The 27,317-nt window shown below is 38.8% G+C and overlaps 1 pseudogene; it reads left to right on the top strand.

Moving 5' to 3' along the window:
- Positions 1-10,647: 10,647 nt before the first annotated feature.
- On the top strand, positions 10,648-11,742 carry LOC150087726 (protein NDRG3-like; annotated as a pseudogene).
- The last annotated feature ends 15,575 nt before the right edge of the window (positions 11,743-27,317 follow it).

A 27,317-nucleotide genomic window follows, 5' to 3' on the forward strand; every position in this document is an offset into this window, starting at 1 on the left:
CATTTCCGGAATGACATCTCATCGTGGACAGCGTTCTGGGCGGTGAAAGGTGGTGGATTAACGTGGCCGTCGACGTCTGTCTCGCATGACTCTAAGCCAACCAAGAGCGAGAGTGGCACAAATTGCCGCTGACTTCAACAAGAGGGGTGCCAGAAACGTCTCCACCAAGACCATCAGGCGATCATTAACCGGGAGAGAGAGAATTTTCTTCGGACATTGACAACTCAGTACGTTACACATCACGAACTATGGTAGAGCTGCAACACAGCCTTGACCACCAAATCCAATGTACAATGTTGTCACTCTTCCAGTGTTTAGAGAAGTTAGGAGAGCTTTTCCACTCATAATCCTGTCAAGTATGAAGAGTACTGCTATAATATTATATGGGTATTTCACGATATATGGTCTCGATACATTGTACATGATGAATGTACAATGTATGTATGTATGATGAATGTCCAGGCTTACCTTCTTATGCTGAAAACTGTCGCAGGTCTTGGAGGCATCAATTTTTTTGAACCCATAGCACTCCTTTCAACGCCATTATGCCCTAAATCACCAAGAATAGCTTGTGGACTCGGTGTTGAACACAGAGGATTTCTTTAATGCCATGGCCATCACAGAGCGCCGATTTAAATTAAATAAAGTATCTGTAGGATGAATTTGGACATGCCTAAAATCTGTTGTTCCATAGCTGAATGATCAAAGCCTAGAGAATAGAAGTACTCAGAGGGCGCTGACTCTCTTTAAACATTACAGCTGTCAGTTGCAGGCTCCGAAAAAAGCGATATACGTAATATTTTTGTAGATATACGTAATACTTAATAATCATTATTTCGTTCGAATATTGCAGCCATTGTTTTTGTATATAGTGGTAGGGAATTCAAATTGAGGTAGCTAGGTAGATCTAACGTATAATTATAGAAACAGTAATACGCTTCACTGTTTCTATTAGATAGCGTAGTATTGACATTTAATTAATTTAATTTATTGATTTTATTAATTTAAAGTATCATGCCCCAAACTAGAGCAGCACGGCAACGGGCGCAAAGTGGCAGGAGTGCTGTGACTCGAGGGAGAACTCAGGGGGGCGATTCTCCAACGCATCACAGCCTAAAAAAATGTGCAACTTGTGAAATGTTTGCCGACCTCTCTGCAACAGAACATGATCTAGCCAAGGAGGATGTCTTTGTGTGTGCGCGATGTAAGGAGTGTAAGGAAATCAGGCGAAAACTCAGCGTTGTTATGGGCCTATATGAGAGTTTGAAGGACAGGGTGGATGCCCTCGAAAGATCTAAATTGAGGGGCCCATCAGGCTCTCAGCTGCCCACATCAACGCCAGAGCTTGCACTTGGTCATCGCGCAACACAGCGGCAACCCCCAAGGCAGAATGCGCTGGTCAATCAGGGACTAGTAGTTGTTGGAGACTCTATTGTCAGGGAAACGGGAAACATGCTTTGTAGAAAGGATAGGTGGAACAGGACCAGAGTATGTCTGCCAGGGGCAAAGGTTGATGACGTTGTAGAGCGGATATCATCTTTTAAGGGCACAAAAGGTGATATAGTTGTACACGTTGGCAATAATGATATTAGGAGTAGGAGACCGGCAGAATTACTTAACAAGTACAGGTCACTGTTGAAAAGCCATGAATTAGGGTTGAATTTGAAAGTGTCTGCAATTCTGCCCAGACACGATAGGAGGGAGTATATGATGAGAGCCTTGTCGATCAATTCGGCCCTGGAAAGAATGTGCAAGGCTCAAGGGGTAGAATTTTTTTCAGCCTGGACTGTACTTGTTAACAGGAGAGACTGCTTCTATAGGGATGGGATACACTTAAATAGAAAGGGTGCAAGAATATTTGCTGATGCTATCGAGGCAGTGTTAGGTGGGTCGGAAAACTGCTAGCTTGGGGGGAGACAAAGACGAATAGTCTAACAGTAGCCGTAGGCAGAGGTGAAGGTGATTCTTGCACGAGTTCTATTAAAATAAGTAGCGACCTGGAGCGAGGAGGGTTGGGGGTTTCAGGGACGGATGGCAGTCATCCTGAAATAGGTGGGTATATGGGATGTGTTAGGGTAACTAAGAATAAGAATAGGTGCATGTATGCTTGCATGTATACCAATGCTAGAAGTATAGTAAATAAATTTGATGAATTTGAAGTGTTGGTCAATACATCCAAGGCAGATATTGTTGGGATATCAGAGACGTTGGCGGATATTGACTTCCCAGATATTGACTGGAACTTGTGGGTTGGTCACTCACACACTAGTCAGACTTTTGTGGATTTATTGGATGATTGTTTTCTGCAGCAGCATGTTCGAGAGGCAACCAGAGAAAGTAATACTCTTGATCTGGTTATCAGCAGTGATCAATCGTGTGTTAAGAATTTGCAGATAAAGGAACCGCTAGGTGGCAGTGATCACAGTGTACTGATGTGGGATTTACTTAAAGATTTAATTACCATCATGGGTAAAGGAAAGGGTTTTTGCTTCCGTAAAAGTGAGTACAGTGGTCACAGACAGTTTTTAAATTCTGTACAGTGGGATCAACAGACGATGTTACCAACAGTAAATTCGGAGTGGGAAACATTCAAGGAATTAATCGTGGAAGCTACTAAAAGTTTCATACCTATTAAGAAATATTGATCAAGGTTTAGGCCTAAATGGTTATCAAATGAACTAATGAGACTCGTGACAGAGAATAAAAATGCACGGGATGCATATAAATTATCAAGCGACTCAGAAGCCTATGGCAGATATAAGTTAATCTGTAATCAGGTCACAAAAGAGGTTCGGAGGGCGAAGGCAGATTGCGAGAAATCCTTGGCAAAAGATGCTAAGAAAAACAGCAAGGATTTCTTTACTTATATAAACTCTAAAAGGAAGGGGATGAATCTGATTGGTCCACTTGACATCGATGGTTCGACTGTTGATGATCCAGTTCAGATAGCAAACAAACTGAATGAGTATTTTTCATCTACATTCACACGTGAGGAATTATTAAGGTTTGAAAATGGCAGAAGGTTATCAAATTGTAGCAGGATACTTAATGATTTTGTAATAGCTGAAAGCAAAGTGGAGGAGAAATTGTTGAAGTTAAACGTAAGAAAAGCACCTGGGGTGGATGGGATCTATCCAGTTATATTAAAGGAGGCGGCAAAGCAACTAAGCAAACCCTTAGCCATAATTATGAGAGCGTCCTTGGACTCAGATGAGGTTCCCACGGACTGGAGATGTGCAAATGTATCCCCAATTCACAAAGGGGGCTCGAAGGGTGACACGAGTAATTACAGACCAGTTAGTTTAACTTCTGTTCCTGGTAAGATAATGGAGTCACTGGTTAAGGATGCATTGCAGGATCATCTAGACAAGACTGCAGCAATAATTCAGACACAGCATGGGTTTATTAAGGGAAAGTCTTGTCTGACAAATTTGATAGGATATTATGATGTGGTTACAAAGGAACTGGATGCAAAAAATAATTTTGATATCATATATTTGGATTTCAGGAAAGCTTTTGACACTGTTGCGCATGGAAGACTATTGTACAAATTGGAGCAGAATGGTATTAAGGGTAAGTTGCTGCAATGGATAAAAGGACGGTTAAGTGGGAGAAGATAGAGAGAGGGTGGTAATCAATGGGTGCTGCTCTTCTTGGACTAATGATATTAGTGGGGTCCCACAGGGTTCGGTGTTAGGTCCACTGTTGTTTTGTATATTTATCAATGATATTGATGAAGGTATATCGGGCTTAATGTCGAAGTTTGCAGATGATACAAAGGTTGGCAGGGTTGTTAATGACAGTAATGGCAGTGTGCTACTGAAACAGGATCTGGATAATTTGGGCAGATGGGCTAAGAAGTGGCAACTGAAGTTTAACCTTGACAAATGCAAAGTACTGCATATGGGTAGAAGTAACCCCAGAGAAACGTACCAACTGTGTGGTACTACACTTAGGGTGGTAGAAAATGAAAAAGACCTGGGAGTAATTGTGCAGTCAAATATGAAGTTTTCTGAGCAATGCAGACAGGCTGCCAGGGCAGGTCATGGCGTTTTGTCAATGATATATAGGGATTTTGCTAGCAGGGAAAAGGAGGTAATTGTCCCTCTGCATAAGGCAATGGTTAGGCACGCCTTGAGTACTGCGTACATGTTTGGAGGCCTCATTTTAGGAAGGATGTAGATTTACTTGAGTGTGTACAGAGAAGGGCAACACGATTGGTGAGGGGAATGAAGGGATCCTCTTATCAAGAGAGGCTTAAGTTCTTCAAATTGCAGTGGCTGGAGACTAGGCACCTGCGCGGTGATCTGATTGAGGTGTATAAGGCCTTGAATGGGTTGAGCACGCTGAATTCTGATGGGATCCTTCCACTTGTTCAGATTACGAACCTAAGGGGGCATAAATTCAAATTAAGAAAGGACAGATGTAGAATAGATGTGCGGAAATTTGCCTTTAGCAAGCGGGTGGTTAATTGCTGGAACAAACTTCCATCTGTCGTTGTGGAAGTTGATAGGTTGAATAAATTTAAGGAGGAACTGGACAGGCATTTGGAGGGAATGGTGTGATTTTTTTTTTTTTTTTTTTTTTTTTTTTTGGCTGATGCTGTATAAGCTCATACACTTGCTTTCTTGGATCAAATGCCACTGCTACTACTACTACTACTACTCTATACTCTCTAGTGATCTTGAACTACGGTCACTTTGGATGATCGTGGTTCAAGACCGCTTCACGCTAAATGCGATACGTTCTTGTATCATTCTGTCTTGTAAACTGCTCTAACCTTATGTAGTCGTTCCGGATTACAAACAGATTTTATTTATTTTTTTAATTCTACTATTCCACCCTAAGATTTTGTAGTTGTGTCTTATAGTTCTTGTCTCACTCACCAGTAACAATATTCCTCCATAACGTTCTTACCGACATTGACAAATGACATTGGAAAAGTCCACCCGATGATATGTCCCTATTATTTATTTATTTATTTATGCTTCCAGAGTTTGGAAAGTAACTTTAAGAAAGAGGAATAAAAGGTGACTGGAAGAAATTTTAGACGCGAAAAATGGGAATAGTGGCGAGACGCTATATCTGTTTTGCTAACTTAAAGCTATCACAAGATGAAGCGAATTCGGAAAAAGAACAAAATGGGGTCTGAATAATGAAGTGGTATACAGGCAGATTTTATTTTACCTTCTTAAGTTAGAATATTTATTTATTTAGTTGTAAAACTTAACATGCAGAAAATAAGGTTGTATCCGTTGACTAACAATTTCATTTTTTATATGGTTGGTGTCAGCAGGCAAGAACGTTGCACATTTATTTGACTTCCAACCGCAATAAGGTCCCTTCGGGAACAGTCTTCCTTCATTAATATTGCTAATCCCACTAAAGGCCTCGTGCACTTCACGTTGGATGGTATAGGGTGTCAGCAATGCTACATCCGACAACTCTCACTCTACTCTTGTCATGATGAGAACAATTAACTTGTTCTCATCATGAGAACAGTTAATTGTTGAATTCTCAACAATTAACTTGTTCTCAACTGTTGTCATGATGAGAACAATTAACTTATTCTCATCATGACAACAGTTGCTCATGCAACTTAAATATCAATGTGGGTCATTTAATCATTTATTTCGACTATGAAAAGAGGGGTTTTCGGATCCTTTTGGAGGTGTGGGGGTGGGGATGATATGATGAAACAATCTATCTCTATTTATCCCTGGCTGGGTCGCCAATTGTGTGGGTGGCTTTTCTCTTTCTTATATATATATTTTTTATTTATTATCTTAAATTTATTATTTATATTCCCCACTTTGCATCTGACTTGTTATCTCACAGAAGAATTCCGGTTCTGTGGGAGTTCCTATATTAGTGCACTCCTCCTTTGGGTTTTGCTGTGTGTTCAGAAATGACCAAACTCCATTTTCATTAAGTGAAATACAATCAGTTTATTATACATACTTACAAATAAAAGATAAGACAAATCATTACACATTATTCACTTCATATATAGGTACAGGGCATGGATCACGTTCCTGGTCATTAGGCTCTCCCATCCATCATCTTCTTCTTACTATAGGCCCACTAACATCTCGTACAATCAGTTTAATTTAACTCTTTCTTAATTACAATTGACATTTATTATTTATCTATTTATATCTTTCTTTTTCATACCTATCCAGCACTATCCTACATTCTTCTTCATGGTTGAAACAATTCTTCTTCTGGAATTATGTCCACTCTACAAACTATTCTATTCTATTCTATCCTCTCCCCAGTACTTTAAAGTTACATGTTAATGAAATATACATGGGATTATTTATTTCTTCATTCCCTCAGGTAAACTTCAGCATATAGCGACTAATTTCTCTACTTCAGTAACATTATATAAATAACATACAACTGTACCTGCTCTATATGCTAACCCGTCCAAAATTATTACTTTTACTCCATTAATTGATCGGTAAATAGACCACAACTGTAAACCATCCTTCATTAAACTATTTCTATGATATTTCCTTACTTATCTATACAACATGCATTTAATTAACTGTATGTTTCCCTAAATCTCACTTAATATTTATCTATCTTCCCTGCAGTCCTTTGCAATTACATAGAGGTAAATTCGTTGTTTAACCACTTACTTCTGGGGATTTGGATCTTACCGCTAATACAACGTGTGGCCTGTGACTTTCTGCTCTGCATCGGGTCCTCCATTGGTTTGGGAACGTTCATCTGGAATGCTAAACTCTGCCAGGGACACCTTTCGCTTTGCCGATCATCCTGGTGTCGTATCCTTCTTTGCTGCGCCGGATCATTCCGTAGGGGTTGCTTCTCATCACTTTATTTCTACAGGACGGTATGGTGTTCTTCTCGCTGTCCTCCTTTCAAATATATCTCTCGGTGGACGCTTTCGGACTTCTATGTTTCATCCCGAGAAAGTTCCCCTTTCTGTAATTCATCTACACTTTATTAAAACTATCAGAATTTAGTGAACTCACCATAACTGGTTCTACTGGTGGATCGCTTCCGGGGACTGTTTCCTGGGCCTATCTTTCCAAAAACACCCTTTTCGCCCTCCAAAGAAACTGCATCACTCCTTCTAAAATATACCACTCCAAAAAAACTTCATCACTCTCCGAAAAAACTTAATCACCTCCAAAAAACTTTATCACATCTCGAAAAACTTTTTCATCTCCGAAAAACGTTATCACACACTTCGGAAAAAACTTTATCATCCTCAAAAAAAACTTTATCACATCTCGGAAAAAACTTTATCACCTCTCTTTTGCGCGCCTCTTCTCCTTTTATTTCCCAAAATTTAGTAACGCCCCTCCTTTCCTCAACCAATCACTTCTATCTGACCATCATCGTCCCCCATTCTCATTTGCCTATGACACATGACAGGATGGTCAAGCCCCTTCCGGTGTAGAGAGGACTTCCGTTTCTAGAGAAATCTCGAATGTTCTGGAAAAGACCAGAATTTCGGAGCTCAGACTCCATCCGGAAAACATCTGCGTCCATTTTCTTGATTCGTCTCGCATTATTATAAAATGACCACACCTGCTCTGTTTGCAGTAAACAAGAACGCCCCCCGCTGGTACCCCTATTGTTCCGTCTTGCTGTTTCCGGTGTGGGCACTGATTCTATATCTGTTTCTAATGTTTATCTTCAAGGTATATTTGCTTGTACATTAAATTTAACCTTCTCTTAAATTAATTCCATTAGCGCGAGACCCATTATTTTAAACAATATTTGTGACTTTAAGTGTTTTCTTGTATGGTCTATAATATCACTCAATCTAGCATTCTATCATTAATTATATAGACATTTAATTTAATTTGTAAGACTTTGTGTCTTACAGAGGGTAATGCGTGTTAAAATGGAGTTGGGGTGGAGAAGATCGTGACCTCGTAGACAGATATGGTGACACATTTAAAGCGCTTGATAAAAAGATCCTGATTAATGACTCCTATTAGTTTGAAAACGGTGAGTGTCTTTTTTTTTATTTATTTGATATTATAAACATTACAAAAAAAAATTTACTGAGGCACAATTAGTAGTAGTGGCATGTGATGCAAGAAAGCAAGTGTATGAGCTTATGCAGCATCAGCCAAAAAAAAAAAAAAAAATCACACCATTCCCTCCAAATGCCTGTCCAGTTCCTCCTTAAATTTATTCAACCTATCAACTTCCACGACGACAGATGGAAGTTTGTTCTAGCAATTAACCACCCGCTGACTAAAGGCAAATTTCTGCACATCTATTCTACATCTGTCCTTTCTTAACTTGAATTTATGCCCCCTTAGGTTCGTAATCTGAACAAGTGGAAGGATCCCATTAGAATTCAGCGTGCTGAACCCATTCAAGGACTTATACACCTCAATCAGATCACCGCGCAGGTGCCTAGTCTCCAGCCACTGCAATTTGCAGAACTTAAGCCTCTCTTGATAAGAGGATCCCTTCATTCCCCTCACCAATCTTGTTGCCCTTCTCTGTGCACGCTCAAGTAAATCTACATCCTTCCTAAAATGAGGCCTCCAGACCTGTACGCAGTACTCAAGGCGTGGCCTGACCATTGCCTTATACAGAGGGATAATCACCTCCTTTTCCCTGCTAGCAAAATTCCTATATATCATTGACAAAAACCCATGACCTGCCCTGGCCGCCTGTCTGCATTGCTCAGAAAACTTCATATCTGCCTGCACAATTACTCCCAGGTCTTTTTCATTTTCTACCACCTTAAGTGACGTACCACACAGTTGGTACGTTTCTCTGGGATTACTTCTACCCATATGCAGTACTTTGCATTTGTCAAGGTTAAACTTCAGTTGCCACTTCTTAGCCCATCTGCCCAAATTATCCAGATCCTGTTGCAGTAGCACACTGCCATCACTGTCATTAACAACCCTAATACTAATTGCGCAGATGCATCGTAGTGGCTCTCTGCCAGGGTCGCCTGGGTTTCTTTTTTTTCTTTAAAAGAGTGAACGGGGAGATGGCAAAGAAAGGCGGGTCTGAATGAAGTTTGAAAAGTTAGTAGGCCATAAAGAAGGGGGGCTGCTTGAGTTTAAAGGTTAATTGGAGAAGTGAGGAAGGGGAATATCCCCAGGGAGTGAAGTCATCGGAGACAGGTGCTTCCATGTGATTGCCATAAGAGGTAAGTATGTTGGGAATCAGTCCTATCCCACATGGGGTTTGCAGCTTGTTCTACCCCAAAAAAGGGGTGGCGTTTACGTTTCCTTATGTTGATCGAAGTTAGGAGCGTGGCTTCAATTGTCCCGTTATATTCGTAATCCCTTTGGACAAACAATCTCATTGGGGGCCATCACCTGCAAAGTTAATCCATATACCCACATACGTATTGTAAATTGTTCTCTGCTCCATTTGCCCGTTTTGCTGGACGAAAAAACTCAGTTTCTGGGGGGAAGAACTTCCTCTATGGAATGTTTCTTCTATGGTTTTTCATAGAAGAAACATTCGTGGGAGTTGAAACACCCACTGCGCAGATTTATTGAGCGTTACATAACGATACTCATCGCTTAATCTTTAATTAAAAGCTGGTACATCCGGTTTAGTTGAGGGAGGAGGCGTACGTGACTGCATTGATCGACAAATTTCGGTCCTCACAAACAGGAACTTTTTTTTTTCACATTGTGCCCCTAGTAAGGTTACATGACTGCTTTGTGATGTTCCCCATTGACTGAATTATTCCAAGCACTTCACCTATCCTCACACTATTCAGATTTTGGTTGTGGAGAAGAGGGTGCAACAAAACCCAGGAACCACGTGTCACTATGGTGCTTAGTAATTACTACGTCATTGCTCCAGTTTTTTTTTTTTTCTTTGACAAGAAATAATTTGAAATTTATACCTTTTTTAGGTGCTTATCAAAATGTCCGATGCCAGTTAGCTGCCGAGTGTTATGGTAGAAATCTTTATAGAAAAAAAGATTTATTGTTCGATGCAGCTATCACATGAAATGAGTTAGATTTACAGTATCATTATATTTACGTTTGATAAATGGTATTATGCTTTTCTTTACCAAGAATTCATTATTTTGTTAGTTATTTTTTGCTTTGAGGTATTTAAAATAACTTTACTTTAAATGTTAAGAATAATTTTTTAGGAATTGAGAATATATTTTGTTGAACATTTCTCTCCTTTCTTTTCTTTAGAATTTCCATTAGTTACCACAGCCTTAGATCAGATCAATTCTTGCCTCGATACTATCGAAAGCAGAACTCGCGTCTTACATGCGTTCAAAAAACTTCTAGAGTCAATTCGGCAAGGTCGAATAGAACTGCAGCTAGCAGCAGAAGATGGTTCATCTCCATCAAATGTTTAACTTTACGGTTTATTTTTTTTATAAGCAGATTTTGCGTTTTCCTTTAAAAATCCTTATCCATGTATATATCATCAACAAAGGGCGCCTCAGAAGCGCTGTAATCAACGTTTAGTGGATTTTGTTCTGGTGTGAATTCTATTTGTATTTCAGTGAATCAAGCAGTTTTATCACGAATAGTGTTTGTAAACTGTAGTTAACTAACCGAAATGCCAGTGGTGTCTATGCACAGTTGCAATATTTCCTTTTCCCTCTCCGAATGCATTTCATTTACAAAGGGCAGTCTTAGGAGAAGAATTGTCACAATGAGTATAGAAGACGTGGAGTTAAAAAAACATCGAACTTCAGTTTCCTTTGATGAGGAGCATGTCGAGGAGTGATTCCTATACCCATGAAGATAAGATAAAGACAGACCTTGGTACAATGGTTGTAGCAGTTGAAGGACATAAAAACAAACCAGCAATATTTACTTACCATGATATTGGGTTAAATTATATTGCCAATTTTTTGGCCTTTTATAATCACATGGATACTAGAGTCCTGATGGAAGCATTCTGTGTTTATCATATTAATGCTCTTGGCGAGAAAGAAGATTCTACTACACTTCAAACTGGGTTCATGTATCCTACAATGGATCAGCTTTCTGAAATGATAGCAGCTGTAATGGAATTTTATGGACTGAAGCATTTTATAGGATTTGGTGTTGGAGCTGGGGCTAACATCCTTTCAAGATTTGCTTTACAACATCCAGATTGTGTGGATGGGCTCTTTCTAATAAACTGTACCTCTACTGCTGCTGGTTGGACAGAATGGGTTACCAGAAGTTAAATACGATGTACTTAAGAAATTCTGGGATGACCTCTTCGACTCAGGAATATCTGATGTGGCACCATTTTGGCAAGACCAATGAGGGGCGTAACCATGATCTGATGCAGTTATTTAGACACTACTTTAACAAGTCAGTGAATCCATATAACTTGGCTCTCTTTATTGACTCATTTATCAGGCGATCAGACCTACAGATTGTTAGATAAACTGATCCTGCTAAGAAAAAGACTGTACACAATTTCAGGTGCTACATGTTCCTCTTATCAGGTGCTAATTCTCCTCATCTGGAAGACACTGTTACAATGAATAGCCGCCTTGATCCCTCAAATTCCACCTGGATGAAACTTTCAGAATGTGGCATGCCTTTAGAGGAACGTCCTACTAAAGTATGTGAGGCACTTTATCTCTTCCTTCAAGGATTAGGATATGCTGTCAACCAGTACAGACGAAGATCATCTGCAGCTTCAACTAGTAATGAAGTGAATGTTTCGAAGCTTTATGAAAAGCTGCAAGAAAATCGAGTTCTTGAAAATGGAAGGTGCTGTTCCTTTGTTATAATGCAGTTATAATTAATTGTTTTGGTGTTCAGTAGTTAGGAATATTTAACATTAATTTTAAAGGTTGAAACATTGCAAAAATATTATTTAAAAAAACAAATAATGATGTTTATAAGTTTTTATTTATTTTTTCTCTTTAAGTGCACTAAAAGATGTTCAATTAATAATTGAAGTGATTAATCCGTTTTCCGCTAAGGGCTATTATGCGAAACTTGGAATGAAAGACATTGAAGATAAATATATAAGGGAATCAATTTTACTTGGCAACTGGTCCAATTTCTAAATGTATATAATTTATACCTGATGGTAAGATTTTTTTTCTTTTTGCCTCTTTTAATGCTTCAGAAATATTCAAATTTTGCAGGATAGCCTAAAATAAATTTTAGGATCGCCAGGTAATTCTGGTTGATTTGAAAGCTATATATTGTCTTACTTTACTTTCGGTTGTTAGGGGGAGGTTGAAGAGTTGATGAAGTCGAGACAGTTCATTTGAGTTGCGTTACGTCACAAAATGTTGGGAGCGAAATTTAAAAACACTTCACGTGGCCCAAAACATTCGGACTGTTTTGGGACACGTGTTCGGCCCCAAAACAGTCCGAACACGTGCCGCCACCAGCCAATATCAATTTACTGTCCAACTCCAAACTCACAGAACCAACGTTTCATCTTCCTCATTTATTCATTCAAATCTCGTTTTCTGGAATAACCTTCCTTCACACGTATTTCCTGACAATTACAATCTATAGAAGTTCAAGTGCAATGTCAACAAATATCTTCTTTCGTCTTCTGAACCTCCAACCCAAGCACGGTACTAAAGTACTATAGGTTCTAATACCTCTCGTGTTTGGGGTTTTCATAAAAAAAAATCCATTTGGTGCAATTAAGGAAACAGTACACTACGGGAAAAAATCTGTCTTCAAAATTCAAAGAGGACCATTTTAGAGGAGAAAATAGAACTGTAGTTATGTAAAAAAATTGAGAAATAAAATGATATTGTGGATGCAAAAATTTATTGTAATATTTGTATACAAAAATACAGTAAGGCACAAGATTTATATAAATATAAAAAAATTTAAAAGAAAAAGTTCTGTTAGGAAAGTACTATTGGGAAAGGCATTTGATAAACGTAAAGCGGATGGAAAGTCCTCAAAGTTTTCATGTTATAAACCTTTTTTATGTTATATTTAATACTTTTAAGAGGTATATTTAATTTTAAGAGTGAGATACGAGGAGTAGTAATTCCTCTTTAAGAAGGCTTTTATATAAAAATCACAACTTTGTTTCATTTAATAATGGTATCACAGGATGATAAAGAAAAGTTTATTTCTAACTGTTCCAGGCATTCTATACAATGCATGGATACTTTGTTGCTAAGTGATTTAAAAGAGTTGGAGAATGAGTACAAGAGATTATTTGAATAAAATGATTAAAATCAAGTTAATGTATGGAGTACGCAGTTATTAAACCTGAAATATCTCAGCTAATGAAATGGAATTAACTGCTAGAAGGAGGTGAGAAGGAAAAATACAGAACATTAATGAATACCGTTTACAGTATTTATTAATGAAGACATATTAAGCTTATTGTCAGTTTGCAGATGGTACAAATGTTGCTGTGGTTAATGACAGATGGGCTGAGAAGTGGCAGTTGGGGTTTAACATTGATAAGTGCAAGGTACTGCATATGGGCAGCAGTATCCCAACAGAATAATCTCAGAATAACATGTCGACTGTTTAGTATCACTTTCAGGGTAGTGGAGAATAAAAAAGACCTGGGGTAATTGTGCAGTCAGACAAGAAGTTCTCTGAGCAAAACAGACAGGCTGCGAGGACAGCGCATGGGGTTTTCTCACGCATGGGGTACAGGAACTTTGCCATCAGTGACAAGGAGGGAGGTGACTATCCCATTGCATAAGGCAGCGTTTCCAAAACTGTGTTCGCGAGATGTGAACAAATGTTCCGTGAAGAATGATAATTAATAATAAAGGAAAATAAAATAAAATATTTGCACGTGTGTAACTTACACCACTTTTGTATCATTATAATTTTTAATATTATTATGTTTTTTTTCGGTTATTAATTACTGGCTTAGACTAATAATCAAGTAGACCGCAGAACACTTTATTTTGGCAGGCTTTGCTTTGAGAAGTATGGGCAGAGGTGATGATGTACAGGCTTTACAGATGTTGGAAATAAAATGAATGCTCCCAATGCACAGTGCGTTGTATGTAATAAAATATTGGCAAATAGTTCTTTGGCTCCTCCTGCTAAACTTGTGTTCCTTGACTGAAAAAGTTTGGGAAATGCTGGTAGAAGGTTCAACAATTTGATGATCCTGCTCAGATAGCTGACAAACGGAATGAGTATTTTGCATCTGCATTCACACATGAGGAATTCTCTGAGGAAGGGGAGGACAGAGGTTTACTGATCTCTAACACGGAGATAAATGATTTGGTTACAATATACAGCTTAGTGCAGAAGAAGTTGTTGAACATAAACATGAAAAAGGCCCCTGGGGTGGATGGGATCTATCCAGTTATATTAAAGGAGGCGGCAAAGCAACTAAGCAAACGCTTCGCCATAATTATGAGAGCATCGTTGGACTCAGGGGGAGTTCCCCACCGATTGGAGTTGTGCAAATGTATCCCGAATTGAGAAGGGGGAACAAAGGAGGACACGAGTAATTACAGACCTCTTAGTTTAACTTTTGTTCCGGGGAAAATAATGGAATCAATGTTAATTAAAGAAGCACTGCAGGATCATCTAGACAAGACGACAGTAATAGTTCAGGCACAGCACCGGTTTGTTAAGGGGAAGTCTTGTCTGACTAATTTCATTGGATTCTATGATGTGGTCACAAAGGAACTGGATGCAAAATATAATTTTGATATCATAAACTTGGATTTCAGGAAAGCTTTTTTTGATACTGTTGCACATGGAAGACTGCTACACAAATTGGAGGCAAATTGCTACAATGTATAAAAGGATGGTTAAGTTGGAAAAGACAGAGGGTAATCAATGGACACTGCTCATCGTGGACTAATGTTATTAGTGGAGTCCCACAGGGTTCGGTGTTGGGTCCACTGTTCTTTTTTCTATTTATTAATGATATCGATGAAGGCATATCAGGCTTAATGTTCAAGTTTGCAGATGATACGAGGGTCGGCCTCGTTGTTAATGACAGTAAAGACAGTATGCTACTCCAACTGGGTCAAGAAAAGTCAAGCAGTGGCAACTGAAGTTTAATAGTAATAAATGAAAAGTTCTGCATATGAGTAGCAGTAATCCAAGAGAAACGTACCAACCGTGTGGAACTACACTCAGGGAGGTGGAGAATGAAAAAGACCTGAAGTTCTCTGAGCAGTTCAGAGACGCTGCTAGAGCAGGTCGTGCAGTTTGTCAATAATTCAGGGACTCCCCGACTTACGTAAGGGTTGTGTTCTGCGGAATTATACGTATGTCGGGGAATTTTCCCCATGCTTGTGCAGCACTCGCAACCGTGCTCGCTAAATTGATTAAATCAAAAATTAAATGTTCGACGAACATGTAAATTAATAAATTCTCATGCGCACGAAAAAAGGCATCGCCAGCTCCAACCTGGCGTGAATCGTATTCCGAAGGAGCAGTTCCGACTTGACTGAGCATGCGCGAGACTGACTACATTCGTGCACTGTACTGCCAATGTACTACTACGTGCAGTAATTTTTTTTTTTTTTTTTCGCTTTCAGAAAGAATAAAAAAACAAATTTCCTGAACATAAGAATTTGATTACAAAAATAAAAGTAAATAGTTATGAAAACGATAATGGAAATAGGTAATTATTATTAATTTTTAATTACACTTCTCAGGTAATATATTTTGTATTGCATGAAAATAAAAATCAGTATATTTTGTGATTATTTGTAATAATTTGTGAATTATTACGCTTGTGAAAAGGTGAATTAAATAAAAATACATACACAGTATTACTTAATGCTATAGATCCAATTATTACTCTGTGTTATGTTTCGTGCAACGTGAGTTTCAATTGATATAATCCATATATTGGTTAGTCGTTCTTGTCCAGTTGTTCATCTCAGGTGATTTTGAATCAATTTGGGTTTATTCGAGGGCCTTTCACGCTACTATTATAGGCAGGGTAAGAATAATTCGTACCGCTTTTTCTCTGTTCGGATAAGTTTCGATAACACAATACTCCTGAAATCAAATGGGGAAGATACATATCTAGATATAAAGTTAAAATCATTGGATCTATAACATTAAATACTATATGTATTTTTATTTAAACTTTTCACAAATGTAATAATTCACAAATATATTAAAAATATATAAAAATAATCACAAAATATACTCGTATTATTATTTTTAACGCAATACAAAATATATTACTTGAAAATAATAATTACATATTTCCATTATCGTTTTTATAATTACCTACTGCTATTTTTAGAATCAAATTCTTATTTATCAGGAAATTGTTTTATTCTTTCTGAAAATGAAAAAAAAAAAAAGAACCCACCATATTTTCCATTTATTTTTCCAAGCACATGAAGGAACTGGCACACAGCAACAAACATAATATCCAGTGCTTCATCCACAATATATTAAATATAAATACACTGTGATATGTATGAAAATTAATAATAATTGCTGCATTTAGCATTAGTAGAGGCATATGATGCAAGAAAGCAAGCTTATGCAGCATCAGCCAAAAAAAAAAAAAAAAAAAAACCCTTCCCATTTCACCCATCCATTTATTCCAAATGTTTGTCTGCTTCTGCCTTGAATTTGTTTAGGCTATCAACTTCTACAACGACAGATGGAAGTTTGTTTAAACTATCCGTTGGCTAAAGAATAATTTCCCTACATCGTTTCGACACCTGTCTTTCTTCAATTTCAATTTATGCCCCCTCAGATTTGTGATTTGAACAAGAGGAAGAATCCATCAGCATTGAGCCTGCTCAATCCAGTCATAGAGACATCTCAATCAGATTGCCTCGCAGTTGCCTATTCTCCAGACGCTGCAATTTGCCAAACTTAAGCCTTTCTTCATAAGCGCACTCCCTTTGTTCCTCTCACCAGTCGTTTCCCTTCTCTCTTCTCTTCCTCCCCACACAAAAAAAAAAAAAAAAAAAAATGAGAGAGAGATATACCCCGCAAGTGCAGGGTAGTTACAGCTAGCACGGCCAGTCAGTTGGAGCCGACAACTTGCTGGAAATCCAGCAGTGTGAGTGCTGCTATGATGGATGGGTCATGTTCAGTAAGGTCTAGTTCAGGTGTCGTCATTGGGATTCCATTTGGTGAGTCTGTGTCGCATCCAGACTGAAGGCTGGTCCAGTAGTCCATCATAACGAACAGTAGGGGTGGTCAAAACCGGGAGTCCAAGATTGATGGTCAAGTCCAGGGATCGATGGTAGGTCTCTTCTTGATGAGATGTGTCACGTCTGGTAGAGAGAAGTTGGTCCAGGAATCAATGATGAGGAATTTGTCAAGGTATGTGTGGACCCTGTCTTTGATTGCACTGCTAGTATTGTCCCAACCAAGTGGGGAGATCGATTGACTACTTGAGATGTGAGGGATCAAGTTGGGTTCTGTACTCCGGATGGTTTGTTGGTCAAGTCTTGTGCAAGTTGGTCCAAGGCGTTAGCATCCATGGCTCAATGATGCGCAGCAACAATTGGCAGTCATGGTTGTTATGACCTATTGATTTGGATACTAAGGCGGTGGTAGCGCTTTCTGCCTGGTAAATAGGTCCATTGCAAATTGAGTCAGGGCTCGGTAAGTTTCTTCGTTCTGTAGGGTGAGCTGTTCTTGATTTTGGTAGTTGAAGCGTAGTTTCGTTATTAGGATCCTCCTGAAGTCCTCGTAGATTTCACAGCTGTGGGCAAGGTGCTCCCACGTCTGATCCTCTCCACAGTGGCAGCGGGGTGAGTCTGAAATTCTGAAGTCATGACAGGTGAAAATCGAGTTTTTTCTGGAAAGAACCATGTCCAGTGAGGAGGTAGGTAGCATAGAGTCCTGGTGAAAACCAGACAGGTGTGAGGGGGTAGGAGGCCCCGGCATCCAGGAGGAATATTTTGGTGACAGCGCCTTTAGTTGATGTCTGCCATCTTTCTTGCTAGGTGTCTGTTAGACGTTCATTAAGTCTCTTATTTTCAGTGTTTCTATTATTTGCTGGGTCAGTGGTGAAACCTGCGCAGGTAACTGCTCTTCCTTTGGCTATTTGGTAGAGAAACCCATGACGAACAATTTCCAGGTCCAGTGGAAGAAATCCAGTGAGGACCTGGAGCGCATGGGTGCTGACAGTTCGACAGGCACGCGAGGACAGAAGGAGAAGAGAGCGCTGGATATTTCCTAGGCGCGATCTGTTTACTACTGTATTGGCCTTCTGGTACCAGACTCCAGAAGCATAGGTGATAACCGGGATGAAAACATTGCACGTTTTGATATTAACATAGCAAATCATCTTGTAAATTATTCTTATTTTGCCGAACTGGAATCCTATTTTCCTGTATTTTCTTGATTGTCTGTAGTTGCTATTTATTTCCGTTTTCAATATTCGTAGGTGAGGATGGGTTTGTTGATTTTGTCCTTGTACTTACATTCTTGTGGAAAGGCAATATCAGTGTTCCTTCGGTCCAGTTATTAGTGTCCAGAATTCTTGCTTCGTTGTCCTCACTATATGAAACTTTAAAGGATGAGTACTCCTGTGGAAACCTTGCTTTCATTTTGGTTACCTGAACATATGACTTACAAAAGCTTTTTAAGTCAAATTAACCACCAACTCTTAAACTATGTACAAACCTTCCATCTGATCAACGATCGCCAGTGCGGATTCCATCAGTGTCGATCCACTGGTTATATCGTGTCTTATGTTACCCATTTATGGACTAATTCAATGGAAACTTGTAGAGACGGGATACACTTAAACAAAGGTGGTGCAAAGGTTTTTGCCAGTATTATTGAGAATACCTTAAAGGTTCAGGGAAACTGCTAGTTAGGGGGGATGTGGGTAATACTGACACGCGTTTATCTGATAATATTGGTCAATGTAACTCTTGCACATACCTTAACAGTTCTTATCTGTTACCCCAACTGGACGTATTATCTAGATGTTCTGGGGGCAAAGACGTTTCACGTGAGCGGGTAGCTAATATCAGGGAAGAGAGCCTAAAAAACTTCAAGGGTTGTGTTAGGGTTTTTAAATATACAAGAACAGTAAATCTTAATTGTTTATACGGTAACGTTAGAAGTGTCGTCAATAAAATGAGCGAATTCGAACTGCTGGTTAAAACAAGTAACGCGGACATAACAGGGCTTACAGAGACGTGGTGCCACCCGGAAATTGGGGATGATGAGTTTCAGTACGGCTTGTATAATGTATTTAGGAAGGATAGAGTAGATAGAAGGGGTGGTGGGGTAATGCTTCTTATCAGAAGCAGCCTGAGTGCGACGATAGCTTTCCCGGATTCAGACATTTCACATGCTAGTATAGAGTCTGTATGGTGTGAGATAGTTGGAAACAAAGGTATAATGCGAGTAGGAGTAATCTATAGACCAGGTGATTGTGAAGACTATGACAAAAGCCTCTACATGCAAATGGAATGGGCAAGTAAGCGTCAATGTCTTATTATGGGTGATTTCAATTTGCCTCTAATTGATTGGAGTAAATGGGAAGGAAACTCGACATGGGGAACAAAATTTTTAAATCAACTAGATGACTGTTATTTGTATCAACATGTCAGGGAAAGTACTAGAGAAAAGAATATCCTAGACCTCATCATCACACATGAATCAGATGAACTAACAGGGCTGACAGTAGAGGAACCAGTAGCAGGAAGTGATCACGGAGTTCTACGGTGGATGATGACGAGAGAGGTAGCAGAAGTAAAAGGCAAAGGAATGGGTTTTAATTTCAGAAAAGGAAATTACGATGCCTTAAGGTACTACATGGCCTCTATTAACTGGGTAGATATCGCGCAGAGAATGAATACATTTGAACTGTGGTATGCCTTTAAAACATTAATCACAGATACTTTGAATGCGTATATACCATTAAAAAATACTCCATGAGAAGGGTACAAAGTTGGATGAATAGTGAAGTTGCCACATTACTTGAGCAGAAAAAGGTGGCATGGAAAGGTTACAGAGCAATAAAAAGTATTGAAACCTATAACAGCTACAAGGTGATCTGTAATAGAGCCACAGAAAAGGTTCGACAGGCAAAGGCAGTTTATGAGAAATCACTAGCAAACAGAGCAAAGAGGGGGGATAAAGAATTCTTCACATATATAAATGCCAAGAAGAGCAGGACAAACCAGATCGGACCTTTACGTAAGGGAAAGGGGATAGTAATAAATACACCAGCTGCCGTTGCAGATGAACTCAACAGTTATTTTGCATCGATATTTACAAATGAAAAGCCTTTTGTGGCAATGGGAAATTGTGGGAGCGAAGTTAAAAAATATGTAATTAATGATATTGAAATTTCGCAAGATTATTTAATGAAAAAACTTTCGAGCCTACAGACCAGTAAGGCTCCTGGAGTTGATGGAATATACCCTATAATCTTAAGAGAGGCGGCAAGCGAGTGCATTGAACCATTGAATCTAATTATGCGAGCATCACTAGACTCTGGGGAGATTCCGTTGGATTGGAAAAGTGCAAATGTATCTCCCATACATAAGGGTGGCTCTAAAAGTGAAGTTGGAAATTATCGACCGGTCAGTCTGACTTCAGTAGTAGGGAAAATCATGGAGGCAATGATCAAGGGTGGAATTCAGGATCATTTGGATCGAATTGAAATTCTCAAGGATACTCAGCATGGTTTTGTAAAGGGAAAATCATGTTTAACAAATCTGGTTCGCTATTTCGAAAGGGTCACTCACGAGCTGGATTTAGGGAATAATTTTGACATTGTTTATTTAGATTTCAGCAAAGCTTTTGACTCAGTCCCACATGAGCGGTTGCTTTATAAGCTGGAACAGGTTGGAATCACTGGGAAAATCCTTAGATGGATAGAAGGATGGCTTCAGGGCAGGAGACAGAGGGTTGTGATAAATGGCTATTCCTCAGATTGGGTTGATGTAAGAAGCGGGGTTCCCCAAGGATCAGTATTAGGACCACTGTTGTTTTTAATTTTCATAAACGACATTGATGAAGGCTTAGAGGGCGTGATGTCTAAATTTGCAGATGATGTTAAAATTGGTAGAGTAGTTAATGATCACTGTCAAGCTGAGCTTCTTCAGAGAGACCTAGATAGACTTCAAGAATGGTCAGAAAAATGGCAGCTGTGCTTTAATCCAACAAAGTGTAAGGTATTACACCTGGGAAACAGTAATCCCAAAAAAACTTATTCACTTGGTGGAGTTCAACTAAACCCAGTACTGGAGGAAAGGGACTTGGGTGTTACGATACGGTCAGACATGAAATTCTCTGAGCATTGTAAACAGGTTGCAAGGAAGGCCCATGGTGTCCTATCGATGATCTATCGAACTTTTGCAAGTAGAGATAGGGACGTGATAATCCCATTATATAAGGCTTATGTTAGACCACACTTGGAATACTGTGTTCAATTATGGAGACCGCACCTAAAGAAAGACATCGAGCTTCTTGAAAGGGTGCAAAGAAGGGTAACTCGCCTGGTGAGATCGGCAAAAGGGCGTCCTTATGAAGAAAGACTTCGAATGTGTGGGTTGCAGAGTTTGGAAACTAGACACCTTAGAGGAGATTTGATTGAGGTGTTTAAGGCTCTGAGAGGCATCAGTAAAATGAATGAGGACAAAATTTTCCAGATTATAAATGATGCTAGAACTAGAGGACATAAATTCAAGTTACGGGGGGAAATGTTTAGATTGGATTGCAGGAAGTTTTATTTTAGCCAGCGAGTTATAAATTACTGGAATAAGTTGCCTTCATGGGTGGTAGAGGCCGACAGTTTGGGGAAATTCAAAGGTCATCTGGATAGTACCTTCGGGTAAGGGAAGCGCATAGGATGATAGGTTTAATTTTCTTTTTATTTATATTTTATTTTATTTATATATTTTTTTTATTTATTAATTATTATTATTTAGTTATTTATTTTATTTATTTTTTGTTTTTATCATTGTTTTGTTCGGATTTTTTTTTTTTTTTTTTTTTTCGGCTGGTGCAGCATAAGCCATAGGCTTTCTTGCACCATGCGGCCGTTACTAATACTAATACTAATACTAATACTAAAAGGTTCAGTGAAACAAGTAGTTGCTCTTTACATCTCAAAGGCTTTCGATCGTGTTTGGCATAAAGGTCTTCTAAAGAAGCTTCAATCTTATGGTTTGCCATAAGATGGAAGCTTGTTAAGATGGAAATCCAGCGGTCATGAACGGAATACAAACTGAGGTCTTTCCACACGGTATTTTCACGATCTCATTTCTTAAATATAACTTATCTTCTAACTTCTCCACTAATGCCGGTGTCCCCCAAAGTTCAGTTCTTTCCCCCACTCTTTTCCTCTTGTGTGTTAATGTCCTTCTTCCATTGACTGGAAATCCTATCCATAGTTTTGCCGATGATAGCACATTGCATTCCACTTTCCATTTTGAGAAACCTTGTCCTGCTCAATCAGCTTCAACTTCTCAAAAATGTGCTACCAATTCCTTAAATGCCGATCTTCAGGTAATTCTCCAGTGGGGCAAACACAACTTAGTTGATTTCAACCCTTCTAAAACTCAGTCTTGTCTTATATCTCGCAAAAAGGATTCTTCTGCTCCTATGCTTATCTTTAGTGACACTCCGATTTCTAGGCAAGATGATATATCTCTTTTGGGGATTACCCTGACTTCTAATCTCTCTTGGCACAAGCACATTACAAATATTGCTTCCTCTGCATCTAAAAAACTTGGTTTTCTCTTTCGCTCTCGGCGTTACTTTTCTTCCAAACAGCTGCTCACTCTGTATAAATCGCAAATCCGCCCTGCCATGGAATATTGTTCCCACATCTGGGGTGGTGCCCCCAATATCTCTCTGAAGCTTCTTGATTCCATTCAGAAGAGGGCAGTTAGGTTAATTAATGACTCCTCTTTAACAGAGTCTCTCCCCTCTCTATCTCATAGACGTACTGTTTCTGCTGCATGCCTCTTCTACAGATACTTCCATGGGCACTGTTCTTCTGAATTGGCTCCTATAATTCCGGCTCTCTCTTCTAAAACAGTCCGAACACGTGCCGCCACCAGCCAACATCCATTTACTGTCCAACTTCAAACCCACAGAACCAACTTTTCATCTTCCTCATTTATTCATTCAACTGCTGTTTGTTTTCTGGAACAACCTTCCTTCATTCGTATTTCCTGGCAATTACAGTCTACAGAAGTTCAAGTGCAATGTCAACAAATATCTTCTTTCGTCTTCTCAACCTCCAACCCAAGGACGGTACTAAAGTAATATAGGTTCTAATCCCTCTCGTGTTTGGGGTTCACATAATGATTTAAAAAAAAAAACAAAAAAAAAAAACACCCGATTAGTACTACGATTACGGTGGCACATCTCAGAGAATGTTGTTTATGCGAAAGGTACGTTGAGAGACAAAGAAGTGGATATCTTTTCATACTAGGAAAGTGGAAACTTTTACCATTTCTCGGTCGTTCAACAGCAAGTATAACAAGCATTACTGGACTCGCCAAAATGTTGTATAGTTCGATGCTGATTGCCAAGTGATGCGTTAAAAATTGAATTTCTTTGATTCTCAGAAGAATTTCACATGCTGGTTACCAAAATAGAGAATATTATGTTTAAAAACACTCGTTTTATTCTATGCGACCGAAGTTAATTCGATTAATAATCCTGATATGCACACCGACCGGCCAGTCTAACTTCAGTAGTAGGGAAAATCATGGAGGCAATGATCAAGGGTGGAATTCAGGATCATTTAGATGGAAATGGAATTCTGTAGGATACACAGCATGGTTTTGTAAAGGGAAAATCATGTTTAACAAATCTGGTTAGCCATTTTGATAGGTCACTCGTGAGCTGGATTTAGGGAATAATTTCGACATTGCTTATTTGGATTTCAGCAAAGCATTTGACTCAGTCCCACATGAGTGGTTACTTTATAGTAGTGAAACAGGCGGCACTTCAGTTGAGGCACTGTTTGCATAACAAATTTACAGTGCCATTCTATTACAGTAATTAATACTGTAATAGCATTGCACTGTAAATTTGTTATTTCTTCTTCTAAATAAAATGTTCTAAATTTTGTTTGTATTTTTTCTACACATAATTCTGACTGTAATTTTTACTACAGATAATTCTGACTGCTATTTACTTGTATATTTTGTACATTTATATCTATTATACTACTCTTTGAGGTGAGCAATATTTAATATGCATTTAAAAGACACTTTTCTTTATTTTGTAATATAGTATTATGAATTTCAGTAATGAATAATTTAACCTTTTATTTTCAGTAACCCTTGCCATGTCAAAGAAACGCAAATGGAATGACAACTATGTTCGTTATGGTTTTACTTGTATGACAGAGGAAGATGGAACTCGGCGACCGCAATGCTATTATTATTATTATTATTATTATTATTAGTTTTAAGTTTTCAGACGCTAAAGGGGCGCCTGAAAACTTGAAACTTACATGCACATACGAAGCGCACGGGCGCAGTGCACCCTGTCACGCTTGGGACGGCCCGCCCCTTGTGACGAAGGTACAAGTTATAGCTTAGACAAACGATTTATGAACTTACTAGTCCGTCTGATGATGAATAGAAAACAAAATTAGTTTATTAATGCCGTTGAAGGTACTTTTATTTTTTTTTTTCTATTTATGAGAAATTCAACATTTTTAGAATTGTTATATAACATATCATTTCAATTCTACCAATTTCATTTCAATTCAATGTTCTATTTATGAGAAATTCAATAATGTCTACTTTAATAATGTCTACTTTATACTGAATTGGTAATACATTCATTCATATATAAATACAGTTTTGAAAAACGCATTTAAAATATTCGCATGTTTAACCAAATCACCCTTTTTCAGCAAATCGACCACGCCGACTTCGTCATGAGCACATGCGTTCAGGGTCACATTTCGTGTGGTCGGATAGTACAGTACAGTATATCATTGACAAACTCCCATGAACTGTACAGGTAGCCTGTCTGCACTACTTAGACAACTTCATATCTGACTGACAATTACCCCCAGGTCTTTTTCATTCTTCATTGCCCTGAGTATGGCCAAAAAAAAAAAAAAAAAAAAACCAGCTGGTGCAGTAATCTGTAATTCCGCTTCCTATGTGGAGTAGCTTGCATTGGCCAATGTTAAACTTCAACTGCAACGTCTCAGCCTCATTTTAGGAAGGATCAGGATCTGGATCTGCTTGAACGGTGGAACGAGATTAGTGAGCGAAACAAATGAGTACAGGAAAGTACATAAATAGAACATTGAATTGAAATGAAATTGGTAGAATTGAAATGAAATGTTATATAACAATTAAAAAAATGTTGAATTTCTCATAAATAGAAAAAATAAAATAAAAGTACCTTCAACGGCATTAATGGACGGTGGAACGAGATTAGTGAGAGGAGCAAATGAGTACATGAAGTTTTTCCTTATCAGGAAAAGCTTCAGTTCTGCAAAGAACTGTAGTTTCTTAAGAGTGTCTATGGTGTATCTAAACACCTATATTATATAGATACCAAACTCTTAAAGTATTATGCCTTGTGCATTTATTTATTTTAAATAACATTCACGAGTATACCTCCAGCTAATTTTGCGACCACCTCACCGTCCTACATAACATACAATACCATACATGTCTACATGTTGAACTCGGCTAAAATCATTTAAATGACCCCGTTGTGAAAAACGCGATTAAAAATCCAGCGGTCATGAACGGGATACAAACTGAGGTCTTTCCACACGGTATTTTCACGATCGCATTTCTACCAATTGCGCTATCCAGGAGGGCACCTTCAAGAATATGTGCCGATGCCGAGAATAAATGCTGCCAGATGACAGTTCTTTATATTTAAGTTTCCACAGAAAATGATGATGATGATGATCTCATTTCACTGACCCAAATGGCTGATCATTTTGTTTCGCGACCGCTAACATGCCCTCATAACTAATCGTAGTTCATAACTAATCCCTATAAAATCTTCAAACTACTATTTATTTTAATATCGATGATTATTTTTAAATATATCCTGTACGCGAGCAACAATCACCTAATAAACCTGATAAAAAAATTTCCACGTAGTTATGAAATAATGCTCGGGACTACCGTTCCTTCAATGGAAATAACCCCAACCGCCCCCCACACAGACATTCTGGCTGAATTAAAGAACGACTAACCACGGCTTGCCAATGCAAATAGCTTAAACGAAATTAGCAAACCGTCCTTCAGCCTCATCCTCCCAACACCTTAAACTGAACTGAACCTCCACATTTACTAGCATCACGCGTTTTACTCCACCGCAGAACAAATCTCCACCACAGCAAAACTAACGCAGCCATAGTAGAAGTGTTTTTCGTTCGTGCCTCACCGTGTCCCGCCGCGTTATTTGAATTATTGTTTAGTTCTGGGGCTTGTAGGGAGGGTTTATTATTTTCTGGTGGGTTCTCTGGTTGGGATACTTCATAAGATTGCAGAAGGCACTCAGCAGAAGGCTGGTGACCAGCCTTCTGCTGAGTGCATGACTGGGCCCTGCTAACGTGCTCAGTCGGAGTGTCTGGAGATCTATCTACTAATTGTCTCGAGTGAATTTGAGCGTGGGAGCCAGGCTTTATAAGGCTAGGAGGTTTGACAGTTTGAGTGGTTTTTGTCCGTTTATTTATTATTGGTGGCTGAGATGTCAGCTTTCCATTTTCGCTCACCAAAGAGCAGAGGTCAGAGAGCATTATGTGTGATATGTTTATTTTGGTTCCTCAGCGAGGAAACTTCATCCTTCAGATCCTCAATTTGGGACCTCAACTGGCGAATTAGGAGGACCAAGAATTCCACGCTGTCTGGCTGTAAAGGAGGGGTCAACACTGCAGTTTCGGCGTTAATTCTTGGAGATTCATCTTCACGTTGAAAAGTACCCGTTGTGACTATGTGGACATGTGGACATGTGTATATGTAAAGGGCGGCTCCTAGAACGTTTGTTCAACTCCGCCTCGTATCTCTGTGAAGAACAGTAGCACTACAAATGGGCCAGATATGTGTGTGACGTCGGTTTGTGTGTATTATGTGTGTGTTTTGTTGTTCTGTTCTGGCCGCTTGGCTACCCAGAAGCATCAGTCACCTGGACAGATGATTCTGGGTACTCGTCCACACCACGGGAAGGTGGGCCAGTCCATGTAAAGCACGTACTGTCTCAAGAGAGACTCTGACCCACCTAATGTTGTCAGAAGGTAGGCCAGGATCCTCTGGGGGCCCATTCCAGAGGGAAAAAAAAAAAAAAAAAAAGGATCACCCGTGGTGCTGGATTTGGAACCAAAATTATTAAAATAAAACATTTATGTAACTAAATAATAAAATAAATAAAATTAAAAAATAAAAATAAATAAATAAATAAAATTAAAAAAATAAAAAAAAAAAAAAGAAAGGAAGAAAG

This window comes from Mastigoproctus giganteus, chromosome 3, assembly GCF_048544385.1.
Source record: "Mastigoproctus giganteus isolate SK-2022 chromosome 3, ASM4854438v1, whole genome shotgun sequence".
Lineage (NCBI taxonomy): Eukaryota > Metazoa > Arthropoda > Arachnida > Uropygi > Thelyphonidae > Mastigoproctus > Mastigoproctus giganteus.